The sequence below is a fragment of the Ovis canadensis genome, chromosome 2, assembly GCF_042477335.2.
Source record: "Ovis canadensis isolate MfBH-ARS-UI-01 breed Bighorn chromosome 2, ARS-UI_OviCan_v2, whole genome shotgun sequence".
In the NCBI taxonomy this organism is placed as follows: Eukaryota; Metazoa; Chordata; class Mammalia; order Artiodactyla; family Bovidae; genus Ovis; species Ovis canadensis.
The window spans coordinates 120350397-120371983 of NC_091246.1; positions in this window are offsets into that span (position 1 = coordinate 120350397).

Here is a 21587-nt window from a genome sequence, read left to right on the forward strand (position 1 = left end):
TGCTTCTCTGACTTTAACCTTTGCTTTTGTTATTGTGAGATTACATAATGGTCTGCCTCAGAGAACCCTGGTTCTATGTATGATTGTTTTAATAAAGTGCCCCTTTTTCAGCTTACACGGAGAAAATCTGACCCTGTGCACATAGTTGCAGAATAGAAAAAATTAACACCCTCCCGCTCTGTGAGGCTGGCCTTTCCAGAAGATATTTGCAAGATTAATGGCATTTTAAATTTACTTTGTCACCTCCTTCCCCTCTAAGTTCTATAAAAGAACCTTGTATCTAGACCTTGACAAGATGTTTATTTTGAGATATTAGTCTGCTATCTTCTTGATCTGCTGACTTTTTGAATAAAGTTGTATTCTTTGTCTCAACACCTTGTCTCTAATTCATTGGCCTGTTGTGTGATGATCAGAGCAAGCTTGGACTCAGTAACAATATGACTGAATGTCTGGCTTACTCAGCTTTGTGGAGTGCTGCCAAAGAGTCCCATTTCTCTCTTGCCCCATTCAGAGGACTGAGTCATAAACTGTATAACTGGGGACCCAGTGAGTGGCTTGAAGAATAGCAGGCAGGGCTCAGAAAAGAAAATATCAAAAGAACTACTAGTAGTACTAGCTGTATCACAAACACCATCAGGAGGTCCACCTATGTGCCAGTAAGGGTGCCTTGCCTGCAAATCCTCCCAACTGGCCCACTGCTGTGAGCGTTTCATCCAAACACTACTCCATTCCCAATTTGTGTCAAGCTCCTGTGTATGCTCTCAACAGTGCAGGAGAAAACCTTTGCAGATGGCTAGTATTCCTTGGTGGCTCAGACGGTAAAGCGTCTGCCCACAATGCTGGAGACCTGGGTTCGATCCCTGGGTCAGGAAAATCCCCTGGAGAAGGAAATAGCAACCCACTCCAGTATTCTTGCCTGGGAAATCCCATGAACAAGGACCTGGTGGGCTACAGTCCATGGGGTCGCAAAGAGTCAGACACGACTGAGCGACTTCACTTTCAGTGAGCACAAGCAGAAAGCCATCCCAAGTCTTTCAAATTGGGAAAAATAACAAAATTGAGCATTCAGTACTGTCCTAGGGAAGACAAAGCACCCAATCTGGCTCTGGAGGATGGAGAGAGGGCATGTAAGCTTAAGAATTCTGCTAAAAGAGGGAATACTAGACCACCTGACCTGCCTCTTGAGTAATCTGTATGCAGGTCAGGAAGCAACAGTTAGAACTGGACATGGAGCAACAGACTGGTTCAAATAGGGAAAAGAGTATGTCAAGGCTGTATATTGTCACCCTGCTTATTTAACTTCTATGCAGAGTACATCATAAGAAAAGCTGGGCTGGATGAAACACAAGCTGGAATCAAGACTGATGGGAGAAATATCAATAACCTCAAACATGCAGATGACATCACCCTTTTGGCAGAAAGCAAAGAAGAACTAAAAAGCCTCTTGATGAAAGTGAAAGGGGAGAGTGAAAAAAAAATTTTTTTTTTAAAATCTCAGTTTTATTTATTTATTTACTTTACAATATTGTATTGGTTTTGCCATACATTGACATGAATCTGCCATGGGTGTACATGTGTTCCCCATCCTGAACCTACCTCTCACCTCCCTCCCCATCCCATCCCTCTGGGTCATCCCAGTGCACCAGCCCCAAGCATCTTGTATCATGCATCGAACCTGGACTAGCAATTCATTTCACATGTGATAATTTACATGTTTCAATGACATTTTCCCATATCATCCCACCCTTGTCCTCTCCCACAGAGTCCAAAAGACAGTTATACACATCTGTGAATCTTTTCCTGTCTCACATACAGGGTTATTGTTACCATCTTTCTAAATTCCATATATATGTGTTAGTATACTGTATTGGTGTTTTTCTTTCTGCCTTCACTCTGTATAATAGGCACCAGTTTCATCCACCTCATTAGAACTGATTCAAATGTATTCTTTTTAATGGTTGAGTAATATTCCACTGTGTATATGTACCATAGCTTTCTTATCCATTCATCTGCTGATGGACATCTAGGTTGCTTCCATGTCCTGGCTATTATAAACAGTGCTGTGATGAACATTGGGGTACATGTATCTCTTTCAATTCTGGTTTCCTTGGTGTGTATGCCCAGCAGTGGGATTGCTGGGTCATAGGGCATTTCTATCTTCAGTTTTAAAAGGAATCTCCACACTGTTCTCCATAGTGGCTGTACTAGTTTGCCAGTGTAACAGGGTTTCCTTTTCTCCACACCCTCTCCAGCATTTATTGCTTGTAGATTTTTGGATAGCAGCCATTCTGACTGGTGTGAAATGATACCTCATTGTGGTTTTGATTTGCATTTCTCTGATAATGAGTGATGTTGAGCATCTTTTCATGTGTTTGTTAGCTATCTGAATGTCTTCTTTGGAGAAGTTCTTTAGTTCTTTGATTGGGTCGTTTATTTCTCTGGAATTGAGCTGCAGGAGTTGCTTGTGTATTTTTGAGATTAATTTTTTGTCCATTGCTTCGTTTGCTATTATTTTTTCCCATTCTGAAGGCTGTCTTTTCATCTTGCTTACGGTTTCCTTTGTTGTGCAGAAGCTTTTAATTTTAATTAGGTCACATCTGTTTATTAATGCTTTTATTTCGAATATTCTGGGAGGTGGGCTGTAGAGCATCCTGATGTGGTTTATGTTGGAGAGTGTTTTGCCTTTGTTTTCCTCTAGTAGTTTTATAGTTTCTGGTCTTACAGTAGATTTTTCTTTAAATTTATTTTTTATTTTTTTAATTTTTACTTTGTTTTACTTTACAATACTGTATTTGGTTTTGCCATACATTGACATGAATCCACCACAGGTGTATACAAGCTCCCAATCCTGAATCCCCCTCCCATCTCCCACCCCATATCATCTCTCTGGATCATCCCCATGCACCAGCCCCAAGCATCCTGTATCCTGTATCAAACATAGACTGGCACTTCGTTTCTTACATGATAGTATACATGTTTCAATGCCATTCTCCCAAATCATCCCACCCTCTCCTTCTCCCTCAGAGTCCAAAAGTCCGTTCTATACATCTGTGTCTCTTTTGCTGTCTCGCATACAGGGTCATCATTACCATCTTTCTAAATTCCGTATATATGTGTCAGTATACTGTATTGGTGTTTTTCTTTCTGGCTTACTTCACTCTGTATAATCGGCTCCAGTTTCATCCATCTCATTAGAACTAATTCAAGTGTATCCTTTTTAATGGCTGAGTAATACTCCATTGTGTATATGTACCACAGCTTTCTTATCCATTCATCTGCTGATGGACATCTAGGTTGTTTCCATGTCCTGGCTATTATAAACAGTGCTGCAATGAACATTGGGGTACATGTGTGTCTTTCAATTCTGGTTTCCTCGGTGTGTATGCCCAGAAGTGGGATTGCTGGGTCATAAGGCACCTCTATTTGCAATTTTTAAAAGAATCTCCACACTGTTTTCCATAGTGGCTGTACTAGTTTGCATTCCCATCAACAGTGTAACAGGGTTTCCTTTTCTCTACATCCTCTCCAGCATTTATTGCTTGTAGACTTTTGGATCACAGCCATTCTGACTGGTGTGATATGGTACCTCATTGTGGTTTTGATTTACATTACTCTGATAATGAGTGATGTTGAGCATCTTTTCATGTGTTTGTTAGCCATCTGTATGTCTTCTTTGGAGAAATGCCTATTTAGTTCTTTGGCCCATTTTTTGATTGGGTCGTTTATTTTTCTGGAGTTGAGCTGCATAAGTTGCTTGTATATTTTTGAGATTAGTTGTTTGTCAGTTGCTTCATTTGCTATTGTTTTCTCCCATTCAGAAGGCTGTCAATCAATGAATATAGTAAAGTTGCAGGATATAAAATCAACACTCAGAAATCCCTTGCATTCCTATACACTAATTATGAGAAAGTAGAAAAAGAAATTAAGGAAACAATTCCATTCACCATTGCAACGAAAAGAATAAAATACTTAGGAATATACCTACCTAAAGAAACTAAAGGCCTACATATAGAAAACTATAAAACACTGATGAAAGAAATCAAAGAGGACACTAATAGATGGAGAAATATACCATGTTCATGGATTGGAAGAATCAATATAGTGAAAATGAGTATACTACCCAAAGCAATCTACAGATTCAATGCAATCCCTATCAAGCTACCAGCCACATTTTTCACAGAACTAGAACAAATAATTTCAAGATTTGTATGGAAATACAAAAAACCTCGAATAGCCAAAGCAATCTTGTGAAAGAAGAATGGAACTGGAGGAATCAACTTGCCTGACTTCAGGCTCTACTACAAAGCCGCAGTCATTAAGACAGTATGGTACTGGCACAAAGACAAAAATATAGATCAATGGAACAAAATAGAAAGCCCAGAGATAAATCCACACACATATGGACACCTTATATTCGACAAAGGAGGCAAGAATATACAATGGAGTAAAGACAATCTCTTTAACAAGTGGTGCTGGGAAAACCGGTCAACCACTTGTAAAAGAATGAAACTAGATCACTTTCTAACACCACACACAATAATAAACTCAAAATGGATTAAAGATCTAAACTTAGGACCAGAAACTATAAAACTCCTAGAGGAGAACATAGGTAAAACACTCTTCAACATAAATCACAGCAGGATCCTCCATGATCCATCTCCCAGAATACTGGAAATGAAAGCAAAAATAAACAAATGGGATCTAATTAAAATTAAAAGCTTCTGCACAACAAAGGAAACTATAAGTAAGGTGAAAAGACAGCCTTACATTAGATCTTTAATCCATTTTGAGATTTATGGCCCAAGATGTGATCTATCCTGGAGAAGGTTCCATGTGCACTTGAGAAAAAGATGAAATTCATTGTTTTGGGTTGAAATGCCCTATGGATATCAATTAGGTCTAACTGGTCTATTTTGTTATTTAAAGTTTATGTTTCCTTGTTACTTTTCTGTTTAGTTGATATATCCATAGGTGTGAGTGGGGTATTAAAGTCTCTCACTATTAGTGTGTTAATGTTAATTTCCCCTTTCATGCTTGTTAGCATTTGTCTTACCTATTGTGGTGCTCCTATGTTGGGAGCATATGTATTTATAATTGTTATATCTTCTTCTTGGATTGATCCTTTGATCATTATGTAGTATCCATCTTTGTTTCTTTTCACAGCCTTTGTTTGAAAGTCTATTTTATCTGATGTGAGTATTGCTACTCCTTCTTTCTTTTGGTCTCCATTTGTGTGAAATGTCTTTTTCCAGCCTTTCACTTTCAGTCTGTATGTGTCCCTTGTTTCAAGGTGGGTCTCCTGTAGACAACATATATAGGGGTCTTGTTTTTGTATCCATTCAGCCAGTCTTTGTCTTTTGGTTGGGGCATTCAACCCATTTACATTTAAGGTAATTATTGATAAGTATAATCCCATTGCCATTTACTTTATTGTTTTGGGTTCGAGTTTATACACCCTCTCTGTGTTACCTAGAGAACCTTTAGCATTTGTTGGAGAGCTAGTTTGGTGGTGCTGAATTCTCTCAGCTTTTACTTGTCTGAAAATCTTTTGATTTCTACTTCATATTTTAATGAGATCCCTACTGGGTACAGTAATATGGACTGTAGGTTATTTTCTTTCATCCTTTTAAGTATGTCCTGCCATTCCCTTCTGGCCTGAAGAGTTTCTATTGAAAGGTCAGCTATTATCCTTATGGGGATCCCCTTGTGAGTTACTTGTTTTTCCCTTGCTGCTTTGAATATTTGTTCTTTTTGTTTGATCTTTGTTAATTTGATTAATATGTTTCTTGGGGTGTTTTGCCTTGGGTTTATCCTGTTTGGGACCCTCTGGGTTTCTTGGACTGGATGATTATTTTCTTCTCCAGTTTAGGGAAGTTTTCAACTATTATCTCTTCAAGTATTTTCTCATGGTCTTTCATTTTGTTTTCTTTTTCTGGGACTCCTATGATTCGAATGTTGGGGGATTTAGCATTGTCCCAGAGGTCTCTGAGGTTGTCCTCATTTCTTCTAATTCTTTTTTCCTCTCTGCTTAATTTATTTCTACCATTCTATCTTCTAATTCACTAATCCTATCTTCTGCCTCCATTATTCTACTATTTGTTCCCTCTAGAGTGTTTTTGATCTCATTTATTGCATTATTCATTACATAGTGACTCTTTTTTATTTTTTCTATGTCCTTGTTAAACCTTTCTTGCATCTTTTTGATTTTTGTCTCCAGGCTATTTATCTGTAACTCCAGTTTGTTTTCAAGGTTTTGGATCATTTTCACTACCATTATTCATTATTTGAAATTCTTTATCATGTAGATTCCCTATCTTTTCCTCTTTTGTTTGGTTTAGTGAGCATTTATCCTGTTCCTTTATTTGCTGGGTATTTCTCTGCCTTTTCATCTTGTTTATATTGCTGTGTTTGGGGTGGACTTTCTGTTCTGGCATTTTGTGGTTCCTCTTTATTGTGGAGGTTCCTCGCTGTGGATGGGGTTGGACAGGTGGCTTGTCAAGGTTTCCTGGTTTGGGAAGCTTGTGTCAGTGTTCTGGTGGGTGGAGCTGGATTTCTTCTCTCTGGAGTGCAGTGAAGTGTCCTGTAATGAGTTTCGAGATGTTAATGTGTTTGGTGTGACTTTGGGCAGGCTGTATATTGAATCTTAGGGCTATGTTCCTGTGTTGCTGGAAAATTTCCTTGGTATGATTTGCTCTGGAACTTGTTGGCCCTTGGGTGGTGCTTGGTTTCAGTGTAGGTATGGAGGCATTTGATGAGCTTTTATTGATTAATGTTTCCTGGATTCAGGAGTTCTCAGGTGTTCTCAGGATTTGGACTTAAGCCTCTTGCCTCTGGTTTTCAGTCTTATTCTTGCAGTAGACTCAAGACTTCTCCGTCTATATAGCACTGATGATAGAACAGCTAGGTTAATGGTGAAAAGATTGTCCACAGTGGGGGACACCCAGAGAGGTTCACAGAGTCACATGGAGAAGTGAAGAGGGAGGAGGGAGATAGAGGTGACCAGAAGGAGAAGAGGGGGAATCAAAAGAGGAGAGAGCAAGCTAGCCAGTAATCAATTCCCTATGTCCTCACCACAATTGGGAACCCTCAGAGAGGTTCACGGGGTTACATAAAGAAGAGAAGACACAGGAAAAAAAGACAGGTGGTCAGGAGGACAAAAGGAAGAATCAAAAGGAGAGAGACAGATCCAGCCAGTAATCAGTTCCCTAAGTATTCTCCACAGACTGGAACAGACGAAGAGATTCACTGAGGTGGGTAGAGAAGAAAAGGGGGAGGGGGGAGATAGAAGCAACCTGGTGGAGAAAAAGGAGAGTCAAAGGGGGAAGAGAGCAATCAGGACAGTGATCTCACTCCCAAGTAAAAATGAGTATTGAAGACTGGGTTCTTAAAGGTACAAAGTTGATAAACACCAAAACGCAAAGATTAAAAATCTAGCATAGAGGTGAGATTCTCAAAAATACAATATTAAAAAGTCACAAAAATTATAAAATATATATATATGAAGTTTGCTTTAAAAATAGGGCCTTTTTTTTCCCCTAAGGTAATAGTAAGTTTTAAAAAGGAAAATTAAAGGAGTAATAGGGGACTTAAAATGAATGATAATAGTAAAAATATATCTAGGACTTTCTCTGGAGCTGTTGCAGACAGTGTGGGGTCAGTTCATTTTCAGATAGTTCCTTGGTCCAGCTTGTACTTCTCTAGGTCTAGAGGCCCCTTCCTAAGTAGTCAGTGCTAACTACAGGATTTTAATCTATTACACTTGTCACTTCCAAAGTAATTCCCTCTGTTTATTTTAGCTTCTTCTGTTTGCTGGTCTCTTTCCAGCAAAAAAATCAGGGTGTCTAATTTCCACCCTGACACAAGGTGGGTGGTGGCGGTCACTATTTTAAGGCTCACTTGTTCAGTTGTGTTGTGGGGAGGGAGGAACACTGCAAACAAATATCAATGGCATTTGCTTACAGTGATTCAGCCACACTGGGTTTGCCCCCGCTCACATTGTGGGTGCTTTCCCAGTCTACACTGCTCAGGCTCTAGGTTGCTCTGCTGGGAACTGTCTGATGCTGGCCCTGGGTTATATGCACACTCCAGGTCTAAGCCACTCAGTTTCAGGTTCTCGGGTACTCCTCAAATGCACAGACTTGGTTGGCTCTGCATTTTGTGCCTGTCCCAGGCCCAGCTCAGGTGACCAGGTGCTTGGCGAGCACAGTCACCCCCAGTTGAAGGCTGTGATTTATCGTCTTCCCCATCCCAGCTACCTGGCTTTTTGTGTATACAATGGGCCCACTTTCTCAGGTGTGCCATGTGTCTCTTCTGGGGAGCTGATCTCTGGCAGCAACCCTCGTGGTGGATGTCGACCATCCAGAATCCCAAGAAGTCTTCGTTAGCATATTGAAGTCTGCTTGCAGTTTGGTATAGGATGCCTCTCTGGGGCAGCGATTGCCCCTTCTGGCTGCCCTCCCCTGCCTGTCTTCAGCGGGGGATGGGCTGGTCCACAGCCAGATAGCTCTACTCAGTCCTTTGTTCTGTGAGCAGGCCTGGCAGTGTCTTAGGTTAGGGCTTTTCACAGGATAGCTATCCCACAGTCTGGGTTGCTATCTCAAGCTAGTTGCCTCAGATTTCCCTTGGGGTATTCAGGCCGGGTCCTTACCCTAAGCAATGCAGCCCATGCCTCCCTGTTCAGCCCTGCTTGCTAGTGGGGGATGAGAGCGTCTGGGCTGCTGCTCCATTGGGAGTTGCTGTTAGGCACGTAATATGTGCGTTTTAATTATTTGTTTATTTTTCTTCCTCTTTATTTTGCCCTCTGAGAGTCCAAGGCTCGACAAAGACCTGCCTGAGAGAGTGTTTCCTGGTGTTAGGAGAGTTCTGTCTTTTTAAGACCCCCTTCCAAGGATGGATCTCCATCCCTATCTCTTTTATCTCTCTTCTTATCTTTTATCTTTTGTCCTGCTGCTGCTGCTGCTAAGTCGCTTCAGTCGTGTCTGACTCTGTGCGACCCCATAGATGGTAGCCCACCAGCCTCCCTTGTCCCTAGGATTCTCCAGGCAAGAACACTGGAGTGGCTTGCCATTTCCTTCTCCAATGCATGAAAGTGAAAAGTGAAAGTGAAGATGCTCAGTCATGTCCGACTCTCAGCGACCCAATGGACTGCAGTCTACCAAGCTCCTCCATCCATGGTATTCTCCAGGCTATCTCCTTTCAAAGACAATGGGCTGCCTTTCTGGGTGCCTGATGTCCTCTTCTAGCATTCAGAAGTTGTTTTGTGGAATTTGCTCAGTGTTCAAATGTTCTTTTGATGAATTTGTTGGGGAGAAAGTGGTCTCCACATCCTATTCCTCTGCCCTCTTAGGACCGCCCCCCAAAAGCTGGCTTTCTAAAGCTCAACATTCAGAAAACTAAGATTGTGGCAACTGGTCCCATCACTTCATAGCAAATAGATGGGGAAACAGTAGAAAGAGTGACAGACTATTTTTTAGGGCTCCAAAATCATGGCAGATGGTAATTGCACCCATGAAATTAAAAGATGCTTGCTCCTTGGAAGGAAAGTTATGACCAACCTAGACAGCATATTCAAAAGCAGAGACAGTACTTTGCCAACAAAGGTCCATCTAGTCAAAGCTATGGTTTTTCCAGTAGTCATGTGTGGATGTGAGACTTGGAGTATAAAGAAAGCTGAGCACTGAAGAATTGGTGCTTTTGAACTGTGGTGTTGGAGAAGACTCTTGAGAGTTCCTTGGACTGCAAAGAGGTCCAACCAGTCCATTCTAAAGGAGATCAGTCCTTAGGGTGTTCATTGGAAGGACTGATGCTGAAGCTGAAACTCCAATACTTTGGCCACCTGATGCAAAGAGCTAACTCATTGGAAAAGACCCTGGTGCTGGGAAAGATTGAGGGCAGGAGGAGAAGGGGACAACAGGATGAGATGGTTGGATGGCATCACCAACTCAATGGACATGGGTTTGGGTGAATTCTGGGAGTTGATGATGGACAGGGAGGCCTGGTGTGCTGCCGTTCATGGGGTTGCAAAGAGTTGGATACGACTGAGTGACTGAACTGAACTGAACTGAACCGATATAGGGTCATCATTACCATCTTTCTAAATTCCATATATATGCATTAATATACTGTATTGGTTTTTTTTTTTTTTACTTACTTCAGTCTGTATAATAGGTTCCAGTTTCATCCATCTCATTAGAACTGATTCAAATGCGTTCTTTCTAATAGCTGAGTAATATTCCATTGTGTATATGTGCCACAGCTTTCTTATCCATTCATCTGCCAAAGGACATCTAGGTTGCTTCCATGTCCTAGCTATTGTAAACAGTGCTGTGATTAACACTGGGGTACACATGTCTCTTTCAATTCTGGTTTCCTCAGTGTGCCCTTTTGAGCAAAAGGTTATACAGTTGCACCTTAACTTTTTCTCTATGCCATGCTTTTGATAGCAATCTCTTTTAATTTTATGAGCTTTTGCCACCTGGATAGGCTGAGAATCTCCCAAATCATCACTCCTGTTTCCTTTTTGGTTGACAGTTCTCTCAATACCTCTCTTTTCTCACAAGCAGCAATAAAAAACCTGGTTGAATCTTAAACATTGCTTAAAAATCTCCTTAGCTGTATATCCAAGATTATTGCTTATGAATTTTGCTTTCCACCTAACTGTTAGACTCAATTTTGCCAAAGTTCTGCCAATAAATAGTAAGTATCCCCCATCCATTAGTTTCAATAACATGTTTGTCACTTCCTTCTCAACCTCACGTATAGTACACTCCAAATACAGATTTACCACTGGTCACTGCAACTGAGGCTTTTTTGGGTCATGCTTCTCAACATTATTCCATTTTCTTGCTGTCCAATTCTGAATCCACTATCACCATTTTAGGTATTAATTACAACAGTATGCCACTTCCAGGTAACAAAACCAGTATTAGTTCTCTATTGATGCATAACACATTACCACCAACTTAGAGGCTCAAAACAGTACTATTTATTATCTTTTACATAGTTAAATATGTAAATCATTAAATCATTTGAAGCATCGTTCGGAAGGTTAGAAGTCTGGCAAAGCATGTCTGGTTTTTCTGCTCAGTCTCACCAGCTTGAAATCAAAGTGTTGACTGGGCCGAGTTTTCATCTGAAGCTCTGGGAAAGTGCCGGAGTCCAGCAGCCAGGCAATCAGCCTGAAGGGATGAGTGGTGTTGGCGGAGGATGATGCAGCCTCTGACTCAAGGTGCAGGACTGCAAGCATCAGGTCTTCTTTTATACTTTGACAAAAGCATTAGGTCAGAGGTTTTACATTTTCAGCTCCCCCTCACCCAGATTTATTGTCTCCTTGTTGCCCTTCAAACAGAATTCCTGCTTCAGTGATTCTCTCAGAATCGTGTTTACTTGTGATTACATTGTAACTCAGGCTTACGTCTGGGCTGCATACCACATTCCTCAGTTTATATCTTATCTTTCTAAATCCTGCTTGCCCCTAGTATCTTAAGCTCACTATCTCCTAAAAAGGCTTCTAGCTATCCTTAATTATTCCTAAACTCTAAGTTTAGCAAACTTCCTTTGCCATAAACATTTCCCTCACAAACAGGTCTCAGATAACAATCCTTTCCATGGCCTCAAGCTGTGGCCTACATGCTCATCCTGGAACATTCTTTGTAAAGATCCTTGAACAAATGTCAATGGCTAGATTATAGATTATTTTCTGGGCACAACTGCAGAACGCTTTGTGCTTTCTCATGCTTCTCTCAAGAACAATAAGCACCTTAACATTCTTTCCAGCCAACTCAATGGAAGAAAAGAAAGAACAAGTCAGAATCACAAGGCCTAACTCCTTCATCCCAGGACCGTGCCTATGGGATGAGGAGAGGGGGTTGGGACCATGCCTCCATTTTGTCAGTAATGCCTAATGTGGCTCTTGACAGGAAATAAGATACTTAAAAGTTCCTCCAGCTTGTTGGTGCAACACACTTCTTTAAAGATCTGAGTCCCTGTTTCCCTGCTGGCTGTCAGCATTTAGAGGCTGCCCACATTCCTTTCCATGTGGCCCCCTTCTCCTTCAAAATCAGCAATGGAGCATTTCTTATGCATCAAATTTCCTTGCCTTTAAGTGCTTTTGCCAGTAAAAGCCTTATCCCTTGATAACTAAGGGCTCCCCTGACTAAGGGTCCACCTAGGATAATAGCCCTTTCTTAATGTCAACTGAGTCATTAAGTTAGGTCTTGGTTACAGTTGCATCTCTTCCCAGCAGCACGTAGGTTTGCATATGATTGAATAGCTGGGATAAGCTGTGTGTATACACTACAGATAGCAATCTTGCGGCATCTCAGAATTCTGTCTTCTGCAGGGGTTCTGCGAAGCCTGCTTTGATTGTGTATTCTCCCAGAGAAACTTTCACTTGTTGCTCTGGTGGTTTCCAGGGATATGATATTCTGAAGACCACTTTTATGTTCATTTCTTGTCTTAGAGGTCCTCAGACTGCATAAGTATAATAATTTGAAGCTTAAACATGCATAAAGGCAGGGAAATGATTAGAAGTTCTCAGGGGAGTGTTTAGTCTAAGATAATCAAATTTCTTGTCTTTTTATGCTTTGAAGATGTATTTTCTTGTCCCCCCGCCCCCCGAGGTTACAGCCATTTTAAGTTTCTAACTCCATATAGAGGTTCTCAGTCCCAACTCTTCATCTAGCTAATGCCCAAAGTTTTGCCTCTTATTTCTTCATGATTGTTAAAACCCAGTCTCCTAGGTTACCAACATGCGCAATCATTTCTACCCACCTGGCCCTGGTAGCCATAGAATTAGCTCACTCACCTACTTGTCAATTTAATTTTTAGTTACCATTTGCTTTTTTTCCTGAAGATTTTCTCTACTTTTTGGTTTATATTCAACACTGCTTTAAAAATACGTTTTGCTGTATGTATGTGTGTATGTCAACTTGCTTCAGTTGTGTCCAGCTCTTTGTGACCCCATGGACTGTAGCTCTCCAGGATCCTCTGTCCATGGAATTCTCCAGGCAAGAATATTGGAGTGGGTTGCCATGCCCTTCTCCAGGGGAATCTTTCCAAACCAGGGATCAAACTCATGTCTCCTGCAGCTCCTGCATTGTAGGTGGATTCTTTACCACTGATTCATTGGGAAAGCCCCAGTTTTCTGTATATCACCTACTATTTCTTTTTGTTTGTGGTGGGAAGGAGGTGTATCTCATCTGCTACATTAGTGTAAGTGTAAAATCTTGTTCTTTTAAACTTGTGGTTTGAAAACATTGCCATTTCTCACTGTTCTAAGCCAATAAACCTGTTGTTCTCACTCCCTGTCCTCAGGCCCTACTTCAATCCACCTCCACACAGCTGCTTAAGTCATCTTTGGAAAATATAAATCAGATTGTGCAACTTCTGGGCTTAAAAATGTTCATCAATGCTCCAGCTTTTGTGACAGATATAACTCAGACCCTGTTCATGTCTGCCCAGCAGCCCTTCCCTTCCCTTCCTCCCAGGAACCTGACCTGTTCCTGAATGTGATCTCATCCTTCCCTGGGAACTCTGTGGTTGCCTTTATTGGACACTTTCTCTTGGCTGTTTGCAAGGGAATCTTGTTTTGTTCTTCAGTCATCTTCCCAGGTGGTCTCCCGATCACCCACTCAGTCAAGCTCCAGTGTTTGTTCCCCACTAGGCTCCCACCATGGTCTGTGGCCACTCACTTCCCTTAGCAGAGTGGATGCTCCCTGTGGCTGGGTACCATCTGCACATGTTTCTCCACCTTCAGTGTGAAGCTCAACCCCTGGCTCAAACCACAGACTTACACCTAGTTGTTGAATAGTCAGGCCCAGGACTGCCTATGTGATGGGCATGGGAAAGTCAGAGCCTGCAGGCAGTCAGTAACATGAGTTTTAAACATGCAACTCTACCCTGCTCCTGTGACAGGTAAGGTAGAAACTTATTATATCAAGGAATTCAAGGATATCTGATTGCCATATAAATATATTTTTGAATGAAATCATTTTTGTAAGCCTAATTTGCTTAATATTGAGCTTTAAAGACTAGCTTGATTATCAGTGAGACATTAAAGGAAAACAGGATTGCCAGCAGGACAGTGCCCAGTGAGCATGGTTCCATGGAGGCCTACTCCCTGGAGGAGTGGTGCTGAGCAGCTGGAATGGTCATAGAGCAACCACTCACTTGCCAACATGTGACAGACAGACAGAAAGAAAGAACTGGCTTAATTTACTATGAGTATGGGAGGGCATTTTCTTATACAGAAATATTTTGAAATAGTCCAAAGAATCTCCTGAAATAACATCAACAGAGAGCATACTGATTGCCTGTGTGCAACCAAAGAGTTATAATCTAGTATGGCATATAGATAAGAAAATAAACAATCAGAATAATGGGTAGCTGACTTCTGTCTTCAAAGGATAGTCACTAGAAGGGCCTGACCTGCCTTCTCCATGTTGAATCTTAAATTCCCATGGAATCAAAGTCACTAGTGATCAGGACCCCTAATCACTAGGTACTGTTTAGATGTTAGGCCCTATTCTAAGTCTTTTACATATTTCACTTCATGGACCAGAGTTGGGGTCTCTCATACCACATTCTAGAGCCCTCTCCACCAACAAGTCAAATCCAGGAAAGAAGACACCAACAGAAACATTGCTCATTACCTCTAACCACAACTTTCTGTATTATTCTTGCTTTCTCCTCCAATCTCATCATTCTGGGCAGAGGTCCTTGTTGAAAACATGTCCTGTGAAGACCCAGAATTGTCTTTTGATCCATTTTGGACCCAGTGTGTGCCCAAGAGAATTCTTTAAAAGCAAGGGTCTTCGAAGATACTGAAAGTAGGCACTGGTTAAAACATTCATTTATGAGCAAGTTTATATCAGGAAAATAGTATCTATTTTATTAAGTGAATAGCAGCCCTAAGGAAAATGTAATTCTCTATGATTTTTACAAGTGAAGATGAGGGATTCTGAGCATGAATTCTATGCAGAGCTCTCCTATCCCCTTCCCTCCTTTTCTTCTTTCCTTCATCCCTTCCTGCCTTTAACAAATATTTATTAAGTACCTACTATATGTCAGTGACATAGGAAATGGTTAATCTAGTATAAAATGTAGACAAGAAAATAGTCAATCAGAATAATGGGGTGGCTGGCTTCTGCCTTCAAAGATAGTCACTAGAAGGGCCTGACCTCCCTTCTCTGTGTTGGATCTTAAATTCCAATGGAATCAAAGTCAGTAATAACTGTGAACAACCTGATGGATACCAGGTACATCTCTATCAACCAGAGCACAGACATAGCTCTGTGAGTTGTTAATCATTTGCAGGCAACATGTTTGTCTACTGAGAGAGTCCAAGAGCTACAATAGAACAACTTACTAGAAATAAAAATGATCTTCAATGAAGTATTTGTTATTAGGTAGAGCTAAGTTTGGCTGAGAATAACAGAAAATCCCCCAAATAGTGGCTTAAACAGGTTAGAAAAACTAGTTGAAGAAAACTATAAACTTGGCCAATGAACACAAGCAAGATTTGAGAAAATGGATGTTCCTTAATAGTAATATTTCTCAATGAACAGAATGCATATTGTGGAGAATGGAATTTAGTACACACTTTTAATACAATTTAAAAGAATTGAGATTTTTTTAATTTGTAAAGAAAATTGAAATTGAAAACAGTCATGACAAGGTTGAGAAATTATTTTATGAGGACAAAACTACAGAGAAACCATTATGATGAATAGAAAGTTCAGAAACATGAGCATGCTTTATATATATAAACTCATAAATGTATTGGTTATATACACACATATACTTAGTTTATGATAAAGTTGGCATTTCAACTTGACTATAGACTGTTTCATAAAAGATAGCACTGGAAAGTTTGCTAGCCATTGGCATAAATCAAGAAGAAGCCATACATTGCATCATATACCAAAATTAATTCTAGGTGGAATTAAGATTTATGTGTAAAGAAAGAAAACATAAACATTGAGAGATTATGTAATTGAATATTTTATACAAACTGTGCCAGGGTAAATTTTACTAGCACATCACCAAAGGCATAAAAAATATGGTAAGATTTAAGTATATAAAAATTAAAAGAAAATTTTATTTTTCCAAAACACCATAAATAAAACTTAAAGGCAGGTACACACTGAAAATAACAGTGTACTTCAAGGCAATAGTATTTTTCACATGTTAAAAAATCCATATTGATCAGTGAGCAGAGGATACATAATTGAAATGAAAACAACAGACATATCAAAATAGCAAACAATCACTTTGCAGCTTCTGGGGAATGCCTTTCTTTCTCCAACCTAAGAAAATATTTGAAACAATACAATATTTTGCCTCTTAAAAAGGTAAAGATATAAAGAATATTTTGAAACACAGCTGTGAGAGTGTAAATTGATAATAATCTTTTCTTTTAAGCTGCTTGGGATTATATAAAAAAAATTCACATGATTACTCTTGGACTCAATAATCCTTGGTTCAGGCTCAATCTGTAAAGAAGTAATTGAAGATACAATCAAATATTTATGTACATTGATTTTCAATGCAGCATCATCTATAATAGAAAAACAAATTGGAAATGATGAAACAGTCCCACAATAAAGGATGAGTATATTAATTCTACTATATCTGATGCTGTAAAGAGCAATATTGCATAGGAACTTGGAATGTTAGGTCCATGATTCAAGGCAAATTGGAAGTGGTCAAACAGGAGATGGCAAGAATGTCAACATTTTAGGAAGCAGTGAGCTAAAATGACTGAAATGGGTGAATTTAACTCAGATGACCATTATATTTACTATTGTGGGCAAGAATCCCTTAGAAAAAATGGAGTAGCCATCATAGTCAATAGAAGAGTCAGAAAATCAGTATTTGGATGCAATCTCAAAAACAACAGAATGATTTCTGTTCATATTCAAGGCAAACCACTCAGTATAACAGTAATCCAAGTCTATGCCCCAACAGGTAATGCTGAAGAAGCCAAAGTTGAATAGTTCTCTGAAGACCTACTAGACCTAGAACTAACACCCCCAAAAGATATCCTTTTCATTATAGGGGCCTGGAATGCAAAAGTAGGAAGTCAAGAAACACCTGGAGTAATGGGCAAATTTGGCCTTGGAGTACAGAATGAAGCAGGGCAAGAGCTAACAGAGTTTTGCCAAGAGAACGCACTGGTCATAGCAAACACCCTCTTCCAACAACACAAGAGAAGACTCTACACATGGATATCACCAGATGCTCAACACTGAAATCAGATTGATTATATTCTTTGCAGTCAAAGATGGAGAAGCTCTATACAGTCAGCAAAAACAAGCCTGGGAGTTGACTGTGGCTCAGATCATGAACCCCTTATTGCCAAATTCAGACTTAAAGAAAGTAGGGAAAACCACTAGACCATTCAGATATTGCCTAAATCAAATTCATTATGATTATACAGTGGAAGTGAGAGATAGACTTAAGGGAATAGATCTGATAGACAAGAGTACCTGAAGAACTATGGATGGAGGTTCCTGACATTGTACAGGACATAATGATCGAGATCATTCCCAAGAAAAAGAAATGCAAAAAAGCAAAATGGTTGTCTGAGGAGGCCTCCAAATAGCTGTGAAAAGAAGGGAAGTGAAAACAAAGGAGAAAAGGAAAGATATATCCATTTGAACGCAGAGTTTCAAAGAATTGCAAGGAGAGATAAGAAAGCCCTCCTCAGTGACCAATGCAAAGAAATAGAGGAAAACAATAGAAGGGGAAAGACTAGAGATCTCTTCAAGAAAATTTGACACACCAAAGGAAGATTTCATGCAAAGATGGGCTCAATAAAGGACAGAAATGGTACGGACCTAACAGAAGCAGAAGATATTAAGAAGAGCTGGCAAGAATACACAGAAAAATGTACAAAAAAGATCTTCATGACCCAGATAATCATGATATTGTGATCACTCACCTAGAGCCAGACATCCTGGAATGTGAAGTCAAGTGGGCCTTAGGAAGCATTACTATGAAAAAAGCTAGTAGAGGTTATGGAATTCCAGTTGAGCTATTTCAAATCCTTAAGGATGATGTTGTGAAAGTGCTGCACTCAGTCTGCCAGCAAAGTCGGAAAATGCAGCTGTGGCCACAGGACTGGAAAAGGGCAGTTTTCATTTAATCCCAAAGAAAGGCAATGCCAAAGAATGCTCAAACTCCTGCACAACTGCACCCTTCTCACACTTAAGTAAAATAATGCTTAAAATTCTCCAAGCCAGGCTTCAGCAGTATGTGAACCATGAACTTCCAGATGTTCAGCTGGTTTTAGAAAAGGCAGAGGAACAGAGATCAAATTGCAGCATCCACTGGATCACAGGAAAAGCAAGAGAGTTCCAGAAAAACATCTATTTCTGCTTTATTGACTATGCCAAAGCCTTTAACTGTGTGGATCACAATAAACTGTGGAAAATTCTGAAAGAGATGGGAATACCAGACCACCTGACCTGCCTCTTGAGAAGCCTGTATGAAGGTCAGGAAGCAACAGTTAGAACTGGACATGGAACAACAGACTGGTTCCAAATAGGAAAAGGAGTACATCAAGGCTGTATATTGTCACCCTGCTTATTTAACTTCTATGCAGTGTACATCATGAGAAACACTGGGCTGGAGGAAGCACAAGCTGGAATCAAGATTGCCCGGTGAAATATCAATAACTTAAGATATGCAGATGACAGCACCCCTATGGCAGAAAGTGAAGAGGAACTAAAGAGCCTCTTGGTGAAAGTGAAAGAGGAGTGAAAAAGTTGGCTTAAAGCTCAACATTCAGAAAATGAAGATCATGGCATCTGGTCCCATCACTTCATGGCAAATAGACGGGGAAACAGTGGAAACAGTGGCTGACTTTATTTTTCTGGGCTCCAGAGTCACTGCGGATGGTGATTGCAGCCATGAAATTAAGAGACACTTACTCCTTGGAAGGAAAGTTATGACCAACCTAGACAGTATATAAAAAGCAGAGACATTTCTTTGTCAACAAAGGTCCATCTAGTCAAGGCTATAGTTTTTCCAGTGGTCATGTGTGGATGTGAGAGTTGGACTATAAAGAAACCTGAGGGCTGAATATTTGATGCTTTTGAACTGTGGTGTTGGAGAAGACTCTTGAGAGTCCCTTGGACTGCAAGGAGGTCCAACCAGTCCATCATAAAGGAGATCAGTCTTGAACATTCATTGAAAGGACTGATGTTGAAGTTGAAATTCCAATACTTTGGCCACCTGATGTGAAGAACTGAGTCATTTGAAAAGACCCTGATGCTGGGAAGGATTGGGGGCAGGAGGAGAATGGGACAACAGAGGATGAGATGGTTGGATGGGATCATTGACTTGATGGACATGGGTTTGGGTGGACTCTGGGAGTTGGTGATGGACAGGGAGGCCTGGCCTGCTGCAGTTCACGGGGTCGCAAAGAGTTGGACACTACTGAGCAACTGAAGTGAACTGAACTCCTCTTTCTCACACTTTTCTTCCACTCCCCACCAGTGCCCCAGCATTCACTGTATGCCCCTCTGAGCAATGCTGGCTATCCCTGCTTGCTCATTTAATTTTCAGGATCTCCCATTAGGTCGTTCTTACTCCATATAACAGGTAAGCAATTCAGGCCTAAAGAGGCTGCTCCTGGCCCTGAAATCCTAGCAAACTGATCAGAGTTCTCCAGAACTATAGAGCAAACAAGATGTATATGTATGCATATAATAGAGACTTATTTTGAGGAACTGCCTCCTGTGCTTACTGAGGCCCATAAGTTCAAAACATGCAGAGCAAGCCAGCATGCTGGAGATCAGGGAGAGTGAGTGCTGCAGTTCAAGGCTGAAGACTACCTGCTTAGAAATCCTCTCTCTTCTGAGGGAGGGCAATCTTTTGTTCTATTTGGGCTTTCAGGTGATGTGTTGACTAAAAAAATGCACAACTTGAGAGCTGCAAGTTAAGCTTTATTTGGGGCAACATGAGGACTGCAGCCCAGGAGGCAGCATCTCAGATAGCTCTGAGAGACTGCTCCAAAGCAGCAGGGGTGGGGGATGGGGCAGTGGTGGGGAAGGTCAATATGTAAGGTTTGGTGAAGGGGGAGTTCAATACCATTAAGCACTCATTTTACGAAGTTTCTTTGTTAGTCATGAAGATCTGATGTCACCATGAAGGGGTTTCGTGCTTCTCTAGATATGGGGAGATGCAAGGATTGAGATCATAATAAAATCTGTTCCCGAAAACATCCAACTATCTAATGACCTGTCTCACCAGATTCCCTGGAGCACAGAGTGCCTCACTCCACCCTGAACTCCCTCAGGTTTGTTAAGGTCAAAGCTATAGCAGCATCGGGTTCAATCTCTGGAGAGGCAGATGGCAAATTCTTCTGTTGTTAAGTCATTGGCAATGCTCTTGATAAGTGCCAATTTCTAGTTGACAGTTGGATGGGGCCCACTCACATGGTGGGGGGCAATCTGCTTTACTCAAGCCCACTGATTTAAATGATAAACGTATCCAAAAGTACTCTCACATAAACATCCAGAATATTGTTTGGTCCAGCCAAGGTGACACATAGAATTAACTATCCCAGTATGTGCATCTGAGACCCTGCTGCCTACATTTTAAACCACACCAGAGAGGAGGAGAATGGTGGTGAGGTCCCCTGAGGTGTCTTTGCCCTGCCCCAAGGGCTGATCTTGTGTCTGTGTCCCCTGAGTGACACAAGAGCGTGGGGAAGGCAAAGGTGTGGCTGTCTTCCTGATGCAGGCTTGGTGTGCTCGGGATAGATGAGCTAAGATTCTGGCTGCTCTCGGCAGTCGTGTGTATGTGGGGGATTTGATCTCAGATTATAGGCCTGGGGCTTCTACAGTTCAGGGCCACGTAATTTAGCATGGGTGGCTTTTGGTCTTCTTAGCACCTTCCCACAGAACCTGCTGGCTGGGCTTCCAGTCCTCTGGGGGATGAGCAGATTATAGGTCCTTCTGCCAAAGTTGGGCCAGGGAAGACTTACTGAGTCCAAGCTCAGTCTGTACACTGCTGCTGCTGCTGCTGCTAAGTCGCTTCAGTCATGTCCAACTCTGTGTGACCCCATAGACGGCAGCCCACCAGGCTCCCCCGTCCCTAGGATTCTCCAGGCAAGAACACTGGAGTGTGTTGCCATTTTCTTCTCCAATACATGAAAGTGAAAGTGAAGTCACTCAGTCGTGTCCGACTCTTCCCGACCCCATGGACTGCAGCCTACCAGTTTCCTCCACCTATGAGATTTTCCAGGTAAGAGTACTGGAGTGGGTTGCCATTGGGCCAATGAATCAGAGAGATGAGGTGTTGAGGCAAGGAATACCATTGCATTCAGAAAGCTGGTTGATAGAGCAGATGGCAGATTAATGTCTCAGAGTAACCATCTTCTCAGGGCCTTGATTCCAAGTTCTTTTACAGAGCCAGAGGGAGGGGCAATGAGGAACTAAACTCAAAAGGCAGAATAGAGAGGAAGAGGCAGTGGGGAAGTAAAGTGAAAGGGTCCTGTCTTTTGAAACATCTCCAGGAATGGCCAGCCTCTGGAAGGGGTGTGTTAATCACTTCTTTTGGCTGTAGTTATTCACAGG